At 37.4% G+C, this 16,021-nt stretch overlaps 13 non-coding genes across 13 annotated transcripts; all 13 read left to right on the top strand.

Moving 5' to 3' along the window:
• The first annotated feature begins 398 nt into the window (after positions 1-398).
• On the top strand, positions 399-517 carry LOC134850032 (5S ribosomal RNA). Its single transcript, XR_010164010.1, has one exon. It is a non-coding gene; the product is annotated as a 5S ribosomal RNA (ribosomal RNA).
• A 1,159-nt stretch (positions 518-1,676) lies between these two features.
• LOC134850031 (5S ribosomal RNA) lies at positions 1,677-1,795 on the top strand. The gene has a single exon (XR_010164009.1). It is a non-coding gene; the product is annotated as a 5S ribosomal RNA (ribosomal RNA).
• Positions 1,796-2,954: 1,159 nt separating this feature from the next.
• On the top strand, positions 2,955-3,073 carry LOC134850030 (5S ribosomal RNA). The gene has a single exon (XR_010164008.1). It is a non-coding gene; the product is annotated as a 5S ribosomal RNA (ribosomal RNA).
• A 1,159-nt stretch (positions 3,074-4,232) lies between these two features.
• LOC134850029 (5S ribosomal RNA) lies at positions 4,233-4,351 on the top strand. Its single transcript, XR_010164007.1, has one exon. It is a non-coding gene; the product is annotated as a 5S ribosomal RNA (ribosomal RNA).
• A 1,136-nt stretch (positions 4,352-5,487) lies between these two features.
• LOC134850027 (5S ribosomal RNA) lies at positions 5,488-5,606 on the top strand. Its single transcript, XR_010164005.1, has one exon. It is a non-coding gene; the product is annotated as a 5S ribosomal RNA (ribosomal RNA).
• Positions 5,607-6,765: 1,159 nt separating this feature from the next.
• LOC134850026 (5S ribosomal RNA) lies at positions 6,766-6,884 on the top strand. The gene has a single exon (XR_010164004.1). It is a non-coding gene; the product is annotated as a 5S ribosomal RNA (ribosomal RNA).
• A 1,159-nt stretch (positions 6,885-8,043) lies between these two features.
• On the top strand, positions 8,044-8,162 carry LOC134850025 (5S ribosomal RNA). Its single transcript, XR_010164003.1, has one exon. It is a non-coding gene; the product is annotated as a 5S ribosomal RNA (ribosomal RNA).
• Positions 8,163-9,321: 1,159 nt separating this feature from the next.
• On the top strand, positions 9,322-9,440 carry LOC134850024 (5S ribosomal RNA). The gene has a single exon (XR_010164002.1). It is a non-coding gene; the product is annotated as a 5S ribosomal RNA (ribosomal RNA).
• A 1,136-nt stretch (positions 9,441-10,576) lies between these two features.
• Positions 10,577-10,695, top strand: LOC134850022 (5S ribosomal RNA). The gene has a single exon (XR_010164001.1). It is a non-coding gene; the product is annotated as a 5S ribosomal RNA (ribosomal RNA).
• A 1,136-nt stretch (positions 10,696-11,831) lies between these two features.
• LOC134850021 (5S ribosomal RNA) lies at positions 11,832-11,950 on the top strand. Its single transcript, XR_010164000.1, has one exon. It is a non-coding gene; the product is annotated as a 5S ribosomal RNA (ribosomal RNA).
• A 1,136-nt stretch (positions 11,951-13,086) lies between these two features.
• Positions 13,087-13,205, top strand: LOC134850020 (5S ribosomal RNA). Its single transcript, XR_010163999.1, has one exon. It is a non-coding gene; the product is annotated as a 5S ribosomal RNA (ribosomal RNA).
• Positions 13,206-14,341: 1,136 nt separating this feature from the next.
• LOC134850019 (5S ribosomal RNA) lies at positions 14,342-14,460 on the top strand. Its single transcript, XR_010163998.1, has one exon. It is a non-coding gene; the product is annotated as a 5S ribosomal RNA (ribosomal RNA).
• A 1,159-nt stretch (positions 14,461-15,619) lies between these two features.
• LOC134850018 (5S ribosomal RNA) lies at positions 15,620-15,738 on the top strand. Its single transcript, XR_010163997.1, has one exon. It is a non-coding gene; the product is annotated as a 5S ribosomal RNA (ribosomal RNA).
• The last annotated feature ends 283 nt before the right edge of the window (positions 15,739-16,021 follow it).

The following is a 16,021-nucleotide window of genomic DNA, read 5'->3' as shown; positions in this document are numbered from 1 at the left end:
AAAACTTATCAAATAGATTTGAATACTTACCTATTTAATAAGTTTATCACAACAATTAGGCTAAAAGCAACTGACAGTATCCTGGCTGGTATCCATTCATATGCCACTTACAGTGAATGTGCGGCTATCATGCCATAAATGGTCATTCAAGGCACCTTGTACACGCTCCATAGGTTTTGACCAGCCGATTTGGCCATTTAACACATTGGGTCAAAAAAATTCCAAACAATGTCAATTTTCAAAATTTTGTTTGAAATGCATAAATTATAACGTGAGCGTGCAAAATTTTACATGGTATAAGAGCATATTTTTACTCTCGCGCGAGGGCGAGTGTTTTAAAACTAATGTACATAGACATATGCTAGTAAGGATATAAGTGAAAGCGGAGTAACTCAAATGCCTACGACCATACCATGTTGAATGCACCGGTTCTCGTCCGATCACCGAAGTTAAGCAACATTGGGCCTGGTTAGTACTTGGATGGGAGACCGCCTGGGAACACCAGGTGTTGTAGGCTTTTATTTAAAGCAAAAGTATCTCTTTTACTTTTATACGCTAAGAGTTATTGCTGTTTAAAGTTCGGTGATGTCAAAAAGTTAAGCCTAATCGAGCGTGGTGCAAAAATTTTCAATGGGTCAAATTTTGGTCAAAACAACAGAAAACCGAAAAATTTCTTTTGCAGTATCAATTTTGTGTACAATCAGCTGCTGATAGGCCAAAAATATTGGAGATAACTTTTGGGGTCTTTGAGTTATAGCCTTTTGAATTTCGGTGATGTCAAAAAGTTAAGCCCAATCGAGCCTGGTGAATTGCGCGAACGGCCATAACTTGCCCAAAAATTTTAAAATTTTCAAATTTTATTATTTGGATCATAAGATCATGGTCAAATCTTGGGGGACTGAGAAAATGAACCAATTTCGTCGGTCCAACACAAAGTTATAAGCTTTTGAAATCTCGGTGATGCCAAAAAGTTAAGCCTAATCGAGCGTGGTGCAAAAAATGAAATTTTCAAAATTTTTGGTTTTTTTCGTTGAAACATCATTTTTTTCATCTTGTTTCATAAATTATAGCTCAGGACGATTCCAACGAGCCCAAAACGACGTTTGTAGCTTAAGTGTACGTGGAGTAATCATCAGTTGAAAATTTGGGGGGACCCGAATTTCGGCCATTTTGGACGAAAATTGGCCTAAAAGCTAACTTTTAAGTTAGTGCAATTTTTTTTCTTGCATTTTTTAAGAGAATTGGGCTGCCCTCCGCTGTCGCAGAGTGCATTCAAAGAAAACTTATCAAATAGATTTGAATACTTACCTATTTAATAAGTTTATCACAACAATTAGGCTAAAAGCAACTGACAGTATCCTGGCTGGTATCCATTCATATGCCACTTACAGTGAATGTGCGGCTATCATGCCATAAATGGTCATTCAAGGCACCTTGTACACGCTCCATAGGTTTTGACCAGCCGATTTGGCCATTTAACACATTGGGTCAAAAAAATTCCAAACAATGTCAATTTTCAAAATTTTGTTTGAAATGCATAAATTATAACGTGAGCGTGCAAAATTTTACATGGTATAAGAGCATATTTTTACTCTCGCGCGAGGGCGAGTGTTTTAAAACTAATGTACATAGACATATGCTAGTAAGGATATAAGTGAAAGCGGAGTAACTCAAATGCCTACGACCATACCATGTTGAATGCACCGGTTCTCGTCCGATCACCGAAGTTAAGCAACATTGGGCCTGGTTAGTACTTGGATGGGAGACCGCCTGGGAACACCAGGTGTTGTAGGCTTTTATTTAAAGCAAAAGTATCTCTTTTACTTTTATACGCTAAGAGTTATTGCTGTTTAAAGTTCGGTGATGTCAAAAAGTTAAGCCTAATCGAGCGTGGTGCAAAAATTTTCAATGGGTCAAATTTTGGTCAAAACAACAGAAAACCGAAAAATTTCTTTTGCAGTATCAATTTTGTGTACAATCAGCTGCTGATAGGCCAAAAATATTGGAGATAACTTTTGGGGTCTTTGAGTTATAGCCTTTTGAATTTCGGTGATGTCAAAAAGTTAAGCCCAATCGAGCCTGGTGAATTGCGCGAACGGCCATAACTTGCCCAAAAATTTTAAAATTTTCAAATTTTATTATTTGGATCATAAGATCATGGTCAAATCTTGGGGGACTGAGAAAATGAACCAATTTCGTCGGTCCAACACAAAGTTATAAGCTTTTGAAATCTCGGTGATGCCAAAAAGTTAAGCCTAATCGAGCGTGGTGCAAAAAATGAAATTTTCAAAATTTTTGGTTTTTTTCGTTGAAACATCATTTTTTTCATCTTGTTTCATAAATTATAGCTCAGGACGATTCCAACGAGCCCAAAACGACGTTTGTAGCTTAAGTGTACGTGGAGTAATCATCAGTTGAAAATTTGGGGGGACCCGAATTTCGGCCATTTTGGACGAAAATTGGCCTAAAAGCTAACTTTTAAGTTAGTGCAATTTTTTTTCTTGCATTTTTTAAGAGAATTGGGCTGCCCTCCGCTGTCGCAGAGTGCATTCAAAGAAAACTTATCAAATAGATTTGAATACTTACCTATTTAATAAGTTTATCACAACAATTAGGCTAAAAGCAACTGACAGTATCCTGGCTGGTATCCATTCATATGCCACTTACAGTGAATGTGCGGCTATCATGCCATAAATGGTCATTCAAGGCACCTTGTACACGCTCCATAGGTTTTGACCAGCCGATTTGGCCATTTAACACATTGGGTCAAAAAAATTCCAAACAATGTCAATTTTCAAAATTTTGTTTGAAATGCATAAATTATAACGTGAGCGTGCAAAATTTTACATGGTATAAGAGCATATTTTTACTCTCGCGCGAGGGCGAGTGTTTTAAAACTAATGTACATAGACATATGCTAGTAAGGATATAAGTGAAAGCGGAGTAATTCAAATGCCTACGACCATACCATGTTGAATGCACCGGTTCTCGTCCGATCACCGAAGTTAAGCAACATTGGGCCTGGTTAGTACTTGGATGGGAGACCGCCTGGGAACACCAGGTGTTGTAGGCTTTTATTTAAAGCAAAAGTATCTCTTTTACTTTTATACGCTAAGAGTTATTGCTGTTTAAAGTTCGGTGATGTCAAAAAGTTAAGCCTAATCGAGCGTGGTGCAAAAATTTTCAATGGGTCAAATTTTGGTCAAAACAACAGAAAACCGAAAAATTTCTTTTGCAGTATCAATTTTGTGTACAATCAGCTGCTGATAGGCCAAAAATATTGGAGATAACTTTTGGGGTCTTTGAGTTATAGCCTTTTGAATTTCGGTGATGTCAAAAAGTTAAGCCCAATCGAGCCTGGTGAATTGCGCGAACGGCCATAACTTGCCCAAAAATTTTAAAATTTTCAAATTTTATTATTTGGATCATAAGATCATGGTCAAATCTTGGGGGACTGAGAAAATGAACCAATTTCGTCGGTCCAACACAAAGTTATAAGCTTTTGAAATCTCGGTGATGCCAAAAAGTTAAGCCTAATCGAGCGTGGTGCAAAAAATGAAATTTTCAAAATTTTTGGTTTTTTTCGTTGAAACATCATTTTTTTCATCTTGTTTCATAAATTATAGCTCAGGACGATTCCAACGAGCCCAAAACGACGTTTGTAGCTTAAGTGTACGTGGAGTAATCATCAGTTGAAAATTTGGGGGGACCCGAATTTCGGCCATTTTGGACGAAAATTGGCCTAAAAGCTAACTTTTAAGTTAGTGCAATTTTTTTTCTTGCATTTTTTAAGAGAATTGGGCTGCCCTCCGCTGTCGCAGCGTGCATTCAAAGAAAACTTATCAAATAGATTTGAATACTTACCTATTTAATAAGTTTATCACAACAATTAGGCTAAAAGCAACTGACAGTATCCTGGCTGGTATCCATTCATATGCCACTTACAGTGAATGTGCGGCTATCATGCCATAAATGGTCATTCAAGGCACCTTGTACACGCTCCATAGGTTTTGACCAGCCGATTTGGCCATTTAACACATTGGGCCAAAAAAATTCCAAACAATGTCAATTTTCAAAATTTTGTTTGAAATGCATAAATTATAACGTGAGCGTGCAAAATTTTACATGGTATAAGAGCATATTTTTACTCTCGCGCGAGGGCGAGTGTTTTAAAACTAATGTACATAGACATATGCTAGTAAGGATATAAGTGAAAGCGGAGTAACTCAAATGCCTACGACCATACCATGTTGAATGCACCGGTTCTCGTCCGATCACCGAAGTTAAGCAACATTGGGCCTGGTTAGTACTTGGATGGGAGACCGCCTGGGAACACCAGGTGTTGTAGGCTTTTATTTAAAGCAAAAGTATCTCTTTTACTTTTATACGCTAAGAGTTATTGCTGTTTAAAGTTCGGTGATGTCAAAAAGTTAAGCCTAATCGAGCGTGGTGCAAAAATTTTCAATGGGTCAAATTTTGGTCAAAACAACAGAAAACCGAAAAATTTCTTTTGCAGTATCAATTTTGTGTACAATCAGCTGCTGATAGGCCAAAAATATTGGAGATAACTTTTGGGGTCTTTGAGTTATAGCCTTTTGAATTTCGGTGATGTCAAAAAGTTAAGCCCAATCGAGCCTGGTGAATTGCGCGAACGGCCATAACTTGCCCAAAAATTTTAAAATTTTCAAATTTTATTATTTGGATCATAAGATCATGGTCAAATCTTGGGGGACTGAGAAAATGAACCAATTTCGTCGGTCCAACACAAAGTTATAAGCTTTTGAAATCTCGGTGATGCCAAAAAGTTAAGCCTAATCGAGCGTGGTGCAAAAAATGAAATTTTCAAAATTTTTGGTTTTTTTCGTTGAAACATCATTTTTTTCATCTTGTTTCATAAATTATAGCTCAGGACGATTCCAACGAGCCCAAAACGACGTTTGTAGCTTAAGTGTACGTGGAGTAATCATCAGTTGAAAATTTGGGGGGACCCGAATTTCGGCCATTTTGGACGAAAATTGGCCTAAAAGCTAACTTTTAAGTTTTTTAAGAGAATTGGGCTGCCCTCCGCTGTCGCAGAGTGCATTCAAAGAAAACTTATCAAATAGATTTGAATACTTACCTATTTAATAAGTTTATCACAACAATTAGGCTAAAAGCAACTGACAGTATCCTGGCTGGTATCCATTCATATGCCACTTACAGTGAATGTGCGGCTATCATGCCATAAATGGTCATTCAAGGCACCTTGTACACGCTCCATAGGTTTTGACCAGCCGATTTGGCCATTTAACACATTGGGCCAAAAAAATTCCAAACAATGTCAATTTTCAAAATTTTGTTTGAAATGCATAAATTATAACGTGAGCGTGCAAAATTTTACATGGTATAAGAGCATATTTTTACTCTCGCGCGAGGGCGAGTGTTTTAAAACTAATGTACATAGACATATGCTAGTAAGGATATAAGTGAAAGCGGAGTAACTCAAATGCCTACGACCATACCATGTTGAATGCACCGGTTCTCGTCCGATCACCGAAGTTAAGCAACATTGGGCCTGGTTAGTACTTGGATGGGAGACCGCCTGGGAACACCAGGTGTTGTAGGCTTTTATTTAAAGCAAAAGTATCTCTTTTACTTTTATACGCTAAGAGTTATTGCTGTTTAAAGTTCGGTGATGTCAAAAAGTTAAGCCTAATCGAGCGTGGTGCAAAAATTTTCAATGGGTCAAATTTTGGTCAAAACAACAGAAAACCGAAAAATTTCTTTTGCAGTATCAATTTTGTGTACAATCAGCTGCTGATAGGCCAAAAATATTGGAGATAACTTTTGGGGTCTTTGAGTTATAGCCTTTTGAATTTCGGTGATGTCAAAAAGTTAAGCCCAATCGAGCCTGGTGAATTGCGCGAACGGCCATAACTTGCCCAAAAATTTTAAAATTTTCAAATTTTATTATTTGGATCATAAGATCATGGTCAAATCTTGGGGGACTGAGAAAATGAACCAATTTCGTCGGTCCAACACAAAGTTATAAGCTTTTGAAATCTCGGTGATGCCAAAAAGTTAAGCCTAATCGAGCGTGGTGCAAAAAATGAAATTTTCAAAATTTTTGGTTTTTTTCGTTGAAACATCATTTTTTTCATCTTGTTTCATAAATTATAGCTCAGGACGATTCCAACGAGCCCAAAACGACGTTTGTAGCTTAAGTGTACGTGGAGTAATCATCAGTTGAAAATTTGGGGGGACCCGAATTTCGGCCATTTTGGACGAAAATTGGCCTAAAAGCTAACTTTTAAGTTAGTGCAATTTTTTTTCTTGCATTTTTTAAGAGAATTGGGCTGCCCTCCGCTGTCGCAGAGTGCATTCAAAGAAAACTTATCAAATAGATTTGAATACTTACCTATTTAATAAGTTTATCACAACAATTAGGCTAAAAGCAACTGACAGTATCCTGGCTGGTATCCATTCATATGCCACTTACAGTGAATGTGCGGCTATCATGCCATAAATGGTCATTCAAGGCACCTTGTACACGCTCCATAGGTTTTGACCAGCCGATTTGGCCATTTAACACATTGGGTCAAAAAAATTCCAAACAATGTCAATTTTCAAAATTTTGTTTGAAATGCATAAATTATAACGTGAGCGTGCAAAATTTTACATGGTATAAGAGCATATTTTTACTCTCGCGCGAGGGCGAGTGTTTTAAAACTAATGTACATAGACATATGCTAGTAAGGATATAAGTGAAAGCGGAGTAACTCAAATGCCTACGACCATACCATGTTGAATGCACCGGTTCTCGTCCGATCACCGAAGTTAAGCAACATTGGGCCTGGTTAGTACTTGGATGGGAGACCGCCTGGGAACACCAGGTGTTGTAGGCTTTTATTTAAAGCAAAAGTATCTCTTTTACTTTTATACGCTAAGAGTTATTGCTGTTTAAAGTTCGGTGATGTCAAAAAGTTAAGCCTAATCGAGCGTGGTGCAAAAATTTTCAATGGGTCAAATTTTGGTCAAAACAACAGAAAACCGAAAAATTTCTTTTGCAGTATCAATTTTGTGTACAATCAGCTGCTGATAGGCCAAAAATATTGGAGATAACTTTTGGGGTCTTTGAGTTATAGCCTTTTGAATTTCGGTGATGTCAAAAAGTTAAGCCCAATCGAGCCTGGTGAATTGCGCGAACGGCCATAACTTGCCCAAAAATTTTAAAATTTTCAAATTTTATTATTTGGATCATAAGATCATGGTCAAATCTTGGGGGACTGAGAAAATGAACCAATTTCGTCGGTCCAACACAAAGTTATAAGCTTTTGAAATCTCGGTGATGCCAAAAAGTTAAGCCTAATCGAGCGTGGTGCAAAAAATGAAATTTTCAAAATTTTTGGTTTTTTTCGTTGAAACATCATTTTTTTCATCTTGTTTCATAAATTATAGCTCAGGACGATTCCAACGAGCCCAAAACGACGTTTGTAGCTTAAGTGTACGTGGAGTAATCATCAGTTGAAAATTTGGGGGGACCCGAATTTCGGCCATTTTGGACGAAAATTGGCCTAAAAGCTAACTTTTAAGTTAGTGCAATTTTTTTTCTTGCATTTTTTAAGAGAATTGGGCTGCCCTCCGCTGTCGCAGAGTGCATTCAAAGAAAACTTATCAAATAGATTTGAATACTTACCTATTTAATAAGTTTATCACAACAATTAGGCTAAAAGCAACTGACAGTATCCTGGCTGGTATCCATTCATATGCCACTTACAGTGAATGTGCGGCTATCATGCCATAAATGGTCATTCAAGGCACCTTGTACACGCTCCATAGGTTTTGACCAGCCGATTTGGCCATTTAACACATTGGGTCAAAAAAATTCCAAACAATGTCAATTTTCAAAATTTTGTTTGAAATGCATAAATTATAACGTGAGCGTGCAAAATTTTACATGGTATAAGAGCATATTTTTACTCTCGCGCGAGGGCGAGTGTTTTAAAACTAATGTACATAGACATATGCTAGTAAGGATATAAGTGAAAGCGGAGTAACTCAAATGCCTACGACCATACCATGTTGAATGCACCGGTTCTCGTCCGATCACCGAAGTTAAGCAACATTGGGCCTGGTTAGTACTTGGATGGGAGACCGCCTGGGAACACCAGGTGTTGTAGGCTTTTATTTAAAGCAAAAGTATCTCTTTTACTTTTATACGCTAAGAGTTATTGCTGTTTAAAGTTCGGTGATGTCAAAAAGTTAAGCCTAATCGAGCGTGGTGCAAAAATTTTCAATGGGTCAAATTTTGGTCAAAACAACAGAAAACCGAAAAATTTCTTTTGCAGTATCAATTTTGTGTACAATCAGCTGCTGATAGGCCAAAAATATTGGAGATAACTTTTGGGGTCTTTGAGTTATAGCCTTTTGAATTTCGGTGATGTCAAAAAGTTAAGCCCAATCGAGCCTGGTGAATTGCGCGAACGGCCATAACTTGCCCAAAAATTTTAAAATTTTCAAATTTTATTATTTGGATCATAAGATCATGGTCAAATCTTGGGGGACTGAGAAAATGAACCAATTTCGTCGGTCCAACACAAAGTTATAAGCTTTTGAAATCTCGGTGATGCCAAAAAGTTAAGCCTAATCGAGCGTGGTGCAAAAAATGAAATTTTCAAAATTTTTGGTTTTTTTCGTTGAAACATCATTTTTTTCATCTTGTTTCATAAATTATAGCTCAGGACGATTCCAACGAGCCCAAAACGACGTTTGTAGCTTAAGTGTACGTGGAGTAATCATCAGTTGAAAATTTGGGGGGACCCGAATTTCGGCCATTTTGGACGAAAATTGGCCTAAAAGCTAACTTTTAAGTTAGTGCAATTTTTTTTCTTGCATTTTTTAAGAGAATTGGGCTGCCCTCCGCTGTCGCAGAGTGCATTCAAAGAAAACTTATCAAATAGATTTGAATACTTACCTATTTAATAAGTTTATCACAACAATTAGGCTAAAAGCAACTGACAGTATCCTGGCTGGTATCCATTCATATGCCACTTACAGTGAATGTGCGGCTATCATGCCATAAATGGTCATTCAAGGCACCTTGTACACGCTCCATAGGTTTTGACCAGCCGATTTGGCCATTTAACACATTGGGCCAAAAAAATTCCAAACAATGTCAATTTTCAAAATTTTGTTTGAAATGCATAAATTATAACGTGAGCGTGCAAAATTTTACATGGTATAAGAGCATATTTTTACTCTCGCGCGAGGGCGAGTGTTTTAAAACTAATGTACATAGACATATGCTAGTAAGGATATAAGTGAAAGCGGAGTAACTCAAATGCCTACGACCATACCATGTTGAATGCACCGGTTCTCGTCCGATCACCGAAGTTAAGCAACATTGGGCCTGGTTAGTACTTGGATGGGAGACCGCCTGGGAACACCAGGTGTTGTAGGCTTTTATTTAAAGCAAAAGTATCTCTTTTACTTTTATACGCTAAGAGTTATTGCTGTTTAAAGTTCGGTGATGTCAAAAAGTTAAGCCTAATCGAGCGTGGTGCAAAAATTTTCAATGGGTCAAATTTTGGTCAAAACAACAGAAAACCGAAAAATTTCTTTTGCAGTATCAATTTTGTGTACAATCAGCTGCTGATAGGCCAAAAATATTGGAGATAACTTTTGGGGTCTTTGAGTTATAGCCTTTTGAATTTCGGTGATGTCAAAAAGTTAAGCCCAATCGAGCCTGGTGAATTGCGCGAACGGCCATAACTTGCCCAAAAATTTTAAAATTTTCAAATTTTATTATTTGGATCATAAGATCATGGTCAAATCTTGGGGGACTGAGAAAATGAACCAATTTCGTCGGTCCAACACAAAGTTATAAGCTTTTGAAATCTCGGTGATGCCAAAAAGTTAAGCCTAATCGAGCGTGGTGCAAAAAATGAAATTTTCAAAATTTTTGGTTTTTTTCGTTGAAACATCATTTTTTTCATCTTGTTTCATAAATTATAGCTCAGGACGATTCCAACGAGCCCAAAACGACGTTTGTAGCTTAAGTGTACGTGGAGTAATCATCAGTTGAAAATTTGGGGGGACCCGAATTTCGGCCATTTTGGACGAAAATTGGCCTAAAAGCTAACTTTTAAGTTTTTTAAGAGAATTGGGCTGCCCTCCGCTGTCGCAGAGTGCATTCAAAGAAAACTTATCAAATAGATTTGAATACTTACCTATTTAATAAGTTTATCACAACAATTAGGCTAAAAGCAACTGACAGTATCCTGGCTGGTATCCATTCATATGCCACTTACAGTGAATGTGCGGCTATCATGCCATAAATGGTCATTCAAGGCACCTTGTACACGCTCCATAGGTTTTGACCAGCCGATTTGGCCATTTAACACATTGGGCCAAAAAAATTCCAAACAATGTCAATTTTCAAAATTTTGTTTGAAATGCATAAATTATAACGTGAGCGTGCAAAATTTTACATGGTATAAGAGCATATTTTTACTCTCGCGCGAGGGCGAGTGTTTTAAAACTAATGTACATAGACATATGCTAGTAAGGATATAAGTGAAAGCGGAGTAACTCAAATGCCTACGACCATACCATGTTGAATGCACCGGTTCTCGTCCGATCACCGAAGTTAAGCAACATTGGGCCTGGTTAGTACTTGGATGGGAGACCGCCTGGGAACACCAGGTGTTGTAGGCTTTTATTTAAAGCAAAAGTATCTCTTTTACTTTTATACGCTAAGAGTTATTGCTGTTTAAAGTTCGGTGATGTCAAAAAGTTAAGCCTAATCGAGCGTGGTGCAAAAATTTTCAATGGGTCAAATTTTGGTCAAAACAACAGAAAACCGAAAAATTTCTTTTGCAGTATCAATTTTGTGTACAATCAGCTGCTGATAGGCCAAAAATATTGGAGATAACTTTTGGGGTCTTTGAGTTATAGCCTTTTGAATTTCGGTGATGTCAAAAAGTTAAGCCCAATCGAGCCTGGTGAATTGCGCGAACGGCCATAACTTGCCCAAAAATTTTAAAATTTTCAAATTTTATTATTTGGATCATAAGATCATGGTCAAATCTTGGGGGACTGAGAAAATGAACCAATTTCGTCGGTCCAACACAAAGTTATAAGCTTTTGAAATCTCGGTGATGCCAAAAAGTTAAGCCTAATCGAGCGTGGTGCAAAAAATGAAATTTTCAAAATTTTTGGTTTTTTTCGTTGAAACATCATTTTTTTCATCTTGTTTCATAAATTATAGCTCAGGACGATTCCAACGAGCCCAAAACGACGTTTGTAGCTTAAGTGTACGTGGAGTAATCATCAGTTGAAAATTTGGGGGGACCCGAATTTCGGCCATTTTGGACGAAAATTGGCCTAAAAGCTAACTTTTAAGTTTTTTAAGAGAATTGGGCTGCCCTCCGCTGTCGCAGAGTGCATTCAAAGAAAACTTATCAAATAGATTTGAATACTTACCTATTTAATAAGTTTATCACAACAATTAGGCTAAAAGCAACTGACAGTATCCTGGCTGGTATCCATTCATATGCCACTTACAGTGAATGTGCGGCTATCATGCCATAAATGGTCATTCAAGGCACCTTGTACACGCTCCATAGGTTTTGACCAGCCGATTTGGCCATTTAACACATTGGGTCAAAAAAATTCCAAACAATGTCAATTTTCAAAATTTTGTTTGAAATGCATAAATTATAACGTGAGCGTGCAAAATTTTACATGGTATAAGAGCATATTTTTACTCTCGCGCGAGGGCGAGTGTTTTAAAACTAATGTACATAGACATATGCTAGTAAGGATATAAGTGAAAGCGGAGTAACTCAAATGCCTACGACCATACCATGTTGAATGCACCGGTTCTCGTCCGATCACCGAAGTTAAGCAACATTGGGCCTGGTTAGTACTTGGATGGGAGACCGCCTGGGAACACCAGGTGTTGTAGGCTTTTATTTAAAGCAAAAGTATCTCTTTTACTTTTATACGCTAAGAGTTATTGCTGTTTAAAGTTCGGTGATGTCAAAAAGTTAAGCCTAATCGAGCGTGGTGCAAAAATTTTCAATGGGTCAAATTTTGGTCAAAACAACAGAAAACCGAAAAATTTCTTTTGCAGTATCAATTTTGTGTACAATCAGCTGCTGATAGGCCAAAAATATTGGAGATAACTTTTGGGGTCTTTGAGTTATAGCCTTTTGAATTTCGGTGATGTCAAAAAGTTAAGCCCAATCGAGCCTGGTGAATTGCGCGAACGGCCATAACTTGCCCAAAAATTTTAAAATTTTCAAATTTTATTATTTGGATCATAAGATCATGGTCAAATCTTGGGGGACTGAGAAAATGAACCAATTTCGTCGGTCCAACACAAAGTTATAAGCTTTTGAAATCTCGGTGATGCCAAAAAGTTAAGCCTAATCGAGCGTGGTGCAAAAAATGAAATTTTCAAAATTTTTGGTTTTTTTCGTTGAAACATCATTTTTTTCATCTTGTTTCATAAATTATAGCTCAGGACGATTCCAACGAGCCCAAAACGACGTTTGTAGCTTAAGTGTACGTGGAGTAATCATCAGTTGAAAATTTGGGGGGACCCGAATTTCGGCCATTTTGGACGAAAATTGGCCTAAAAGCTAACTTTTAAGTTTTTTAAGAGAATTGGGCTGCCCTCCGCTGTCGCAGAGTGCATTCAAAGAAAACTTATCAAATAGATTTGAATACTTACCTATTTAATAAGTTTATCACAACAATTAGGCTAAAAGCAACTGACAGTATCCTGGCTGGTATCCATTCATATGCCACTTACAGTGAATGTGCGGCTATCATGCCATAAATGGTCATTCAAGGCACCTTGTACACGCTCCATAGGTTTTGACCAGCCGATTTGGCCATTTAACACATTGGGCCAAAAAAATTCCAAACAATGTCAATTTTCAAAATTTTGTTTGAAATGCATAAATTATAACGTGAGCGTGCAAAATTTTACATGGTATAAGAGCATATTTTTACTCTCGCGCGAGGGCGAGTGTTTTAAAACTAATGTACATAGACATATGCTAGTAAGGATATAAGTGAAAGCGGAGTAACTCAAATGCCTACGACCATACCATGTTGAATGCACCGGTTCTCGTCCGATCACCGAAGTTAAGCAACATTGGGCCTGGTTAGTACTTGGATGGGAGACCGCCTGGGAACACCAGGTGTTGTAGGCTTTTATTTAAAGCAAAAGTATCTCTTTTACTTTTATACGCTAAGAGTTATTGCTGTTTAAAGTTCGGTGATGTCAAAAAGTTAAGCCTAATCGAGCGTGGTGCAAAAATTTTCAATGGGTCAAATTTTGGTCAAAACAACAGAAAACCGAAAAATTTCTTTTGCAGTATCAATTTTGTGTACAATCAGCTGCTGATAGGCCAAAAATATTGGAGATAACTTTTGGGGTCTTTGAGTTATAGCCTTTTGAATTTCGGTGATGTCAAAAAGTTAAGCCCAATCGAGCCTGGTGAATTGCGCGAACGGCCATAACTTGCCCAAAAATTTTAAAATTTTCAAATTTTATTATTTGGATCATAAGATCATGGTCAAATCTTGGGGGACTGAGAAAATGAACCAATTTCGTCGGTCCAACACAAAGTTATAAGCTTTTGAAATCTCGGTGATGCCAAAAAGTTAAGCCTAATCGAGCGTGGTGCAAAAAATGAAATTTTCAAAATTTTTGGTTTTTTTCGTTGAAACATCATTTTTTTCATCTTGTTTCATAAATTATAGCTCAGGACGATTCCAACGAGCCCAAAACGACGTTTGTAGCTTAAGTGTACGTGGAGTAATCATCAGTTGAAAATTTGGGGGGACCCGAATTTCGGCCATTTTGGACGAAAATTGGCCTAAAAGCTAACTTTTAAGTTTTTTAAGAGAATTGGGCTGCCCTCCGCTGTCGCAGAGTGCATTCAAAGAAAACTTATCAAATAGATTTGAATACTTACCTATTTAATAAGTTTATCACAACAATTAGGCTAAAAGCAACTGACAGTATCCTGGCTGGTATCCATTCATATGCCACTTACAGTGAATGTGCGGCTATCATGCCATAAATGGTCATTCAAGGCACCTTGTACACGCTCCATAGGTTTTGACCAGCCGATTTGGCCATTTAACACATTGGGTCAAAAAAATTCCAAACAATGTCAATTTTCAAAATTTTGTTTGAAATGCATAAATTATAACGTGAGCGTGCAAAATTTTACATGGTATAAGAGCATATTTTTACTCTCGCGCGAGGGCGAGTGTTTTAAAACTAATGTACATAGACATATGCTAGTAAGGATATAAGTGAAAGCGGAGTAACTCAAATGCCTACGACCATACCATGTTGAATGCACCGGTTCTCGTCCGATCACCGAAGTTAAGCAACATTGGGCCTGGTTAGTACTTGGATGGGAGACCGCCTGGGAACACCAGGTGTTGTAGGCTTTTATTTAAAGCAAAAGTATCTCTTTTACTTTTATACGCTAAGAGTTATTGCTGTTTAAAGTTCGGTGATGTCAAAAAGTTAAGCCTAATCGAGCGTGGTGCAAAAATTTTCAATGGGTCAAATTTTGGTCAAAACAACAGAAAACCGAAAAATTTCTTTTGCAGTATCAATTTTGTGTACAATCAGCTGCTGATAGGCCAAAAATATTGGAGATAACTTTTGGGGTCTTTGAGTTATAGCCTTTTGAATTTCGGTGATGTCAAAAAGTTAAGCCCAATCGAGCCTGGTGAATTGCGCGAACGGCCATAACTTGCCCAAAAATTTTAAAATTTTCAAATTTTATTATTTGGATCATAAGATCATGGTCAAATCTTGGGGGACTGAGAAAATGAACCAATTTCGTCGGTCCAACACAAAGTTATAAGCTTTTGAAATCTCGGTGATGCCAAAAAGTTAAGCCTAATCGAGCGTGGTGCAAAAAATGAAATTTTCAAAATTTTTGGTTTTTTTCGTTGAAACATCATTTTTTTCATCTTGTTTCATAAATTATAGCTCAGGACGATTCCAACGAGCCCAAAACGACGTTTGTAGCTTAAGTGTACGTGGAGTAATCATCAGTTGAAAATTTGGGGGGACCCGAATTTCGGCCATTTTGGACGAAAATTGGCCTAAAAGCTAACTTTTAAGTTAGTGCAATTTTTTTTCTTGCATTTTTTAAGAGAATTGGGCTGCCCTCCGCTGTCGCAGAGTGCATTCAAAGAAAACTTATCAAATAGATTTGAATACTTACCTATTTAATAAGTTTATCACAACAATTAGGCTAAAAGCAACTGACAGTATCCTGGCTGGTATCCATTCATATGCCACTTACAGTGAATGTGCGGCTATCATGCCATAAATGGTCATTCAAGGCACCTTGTACACGCTCCATAGGTTTTGACCAGCCGATTTGGCCATTTAACACATTGGGCCAAAAAAATTCCAAACAATGTCAATTTTCAAAATTTTGTTTGAAATGCATAAATTATAACGTGAGCGTGCAAAATTTTACATGGTATAAGAGCATATTTTTACTCTCGCGCGAGGGCGAGTGTTTTAAAACTAATGTACATAGACATATGCTAGTAAGGATATAAGTGAAAGCGGAGTAACTCAAATGCCTACGACCATACCATGTTGAATGCACCGGTTCTCGTCCGATCACCGAAGTTAAGCAACATTGGGCCTGGTTAGTACTTGGATGGGAGACCGCCTGGGAACACCAGGTGTTGTAGGCTTTTATTTAAAGCAAAAGTATCTCTTTTACTTTTATACGCTAAGAGTTATTGCTGTTTAAAGTTCGGTGATGTCAAAAAGTTAAGCCTAATCGAGCGTGGTGCAAAAATTTTCAATGGGTCAAATTTTGGTCAAAACAACAGAAAACCGAAAAATTTCTTTTGCAGTATCAATTTTGTGTACAATCAGCTGCTGATAGGCCAAAAATATTGGAGATAACTTTTGGGGTCTTTGAGTTATAGCCTTTTGAATTTCGGTGATGTCAAAAAGTTAAGCCCAATCGAG

This window comes from Symsagittifera roscoffensis, chromosome 6 (assembly GCF_963678635.1).
Source record: "Symsagittifera roscoffensis chromosome 6, txSymRosc1.1, whole genome shotgun sequence".
NCBI classification, from domain to species: domain Eukaryota; kingdom Metazoa; phylum Xenacoelomorpha; order Acoela; family Convolutidae; genus Symsagittifera; species Symsagittifera roscoffensis.
Note: the sequence above shows the minus strand (reverse complement) of the source record. Positions and strands in the feature narration are given on the sequence as shown.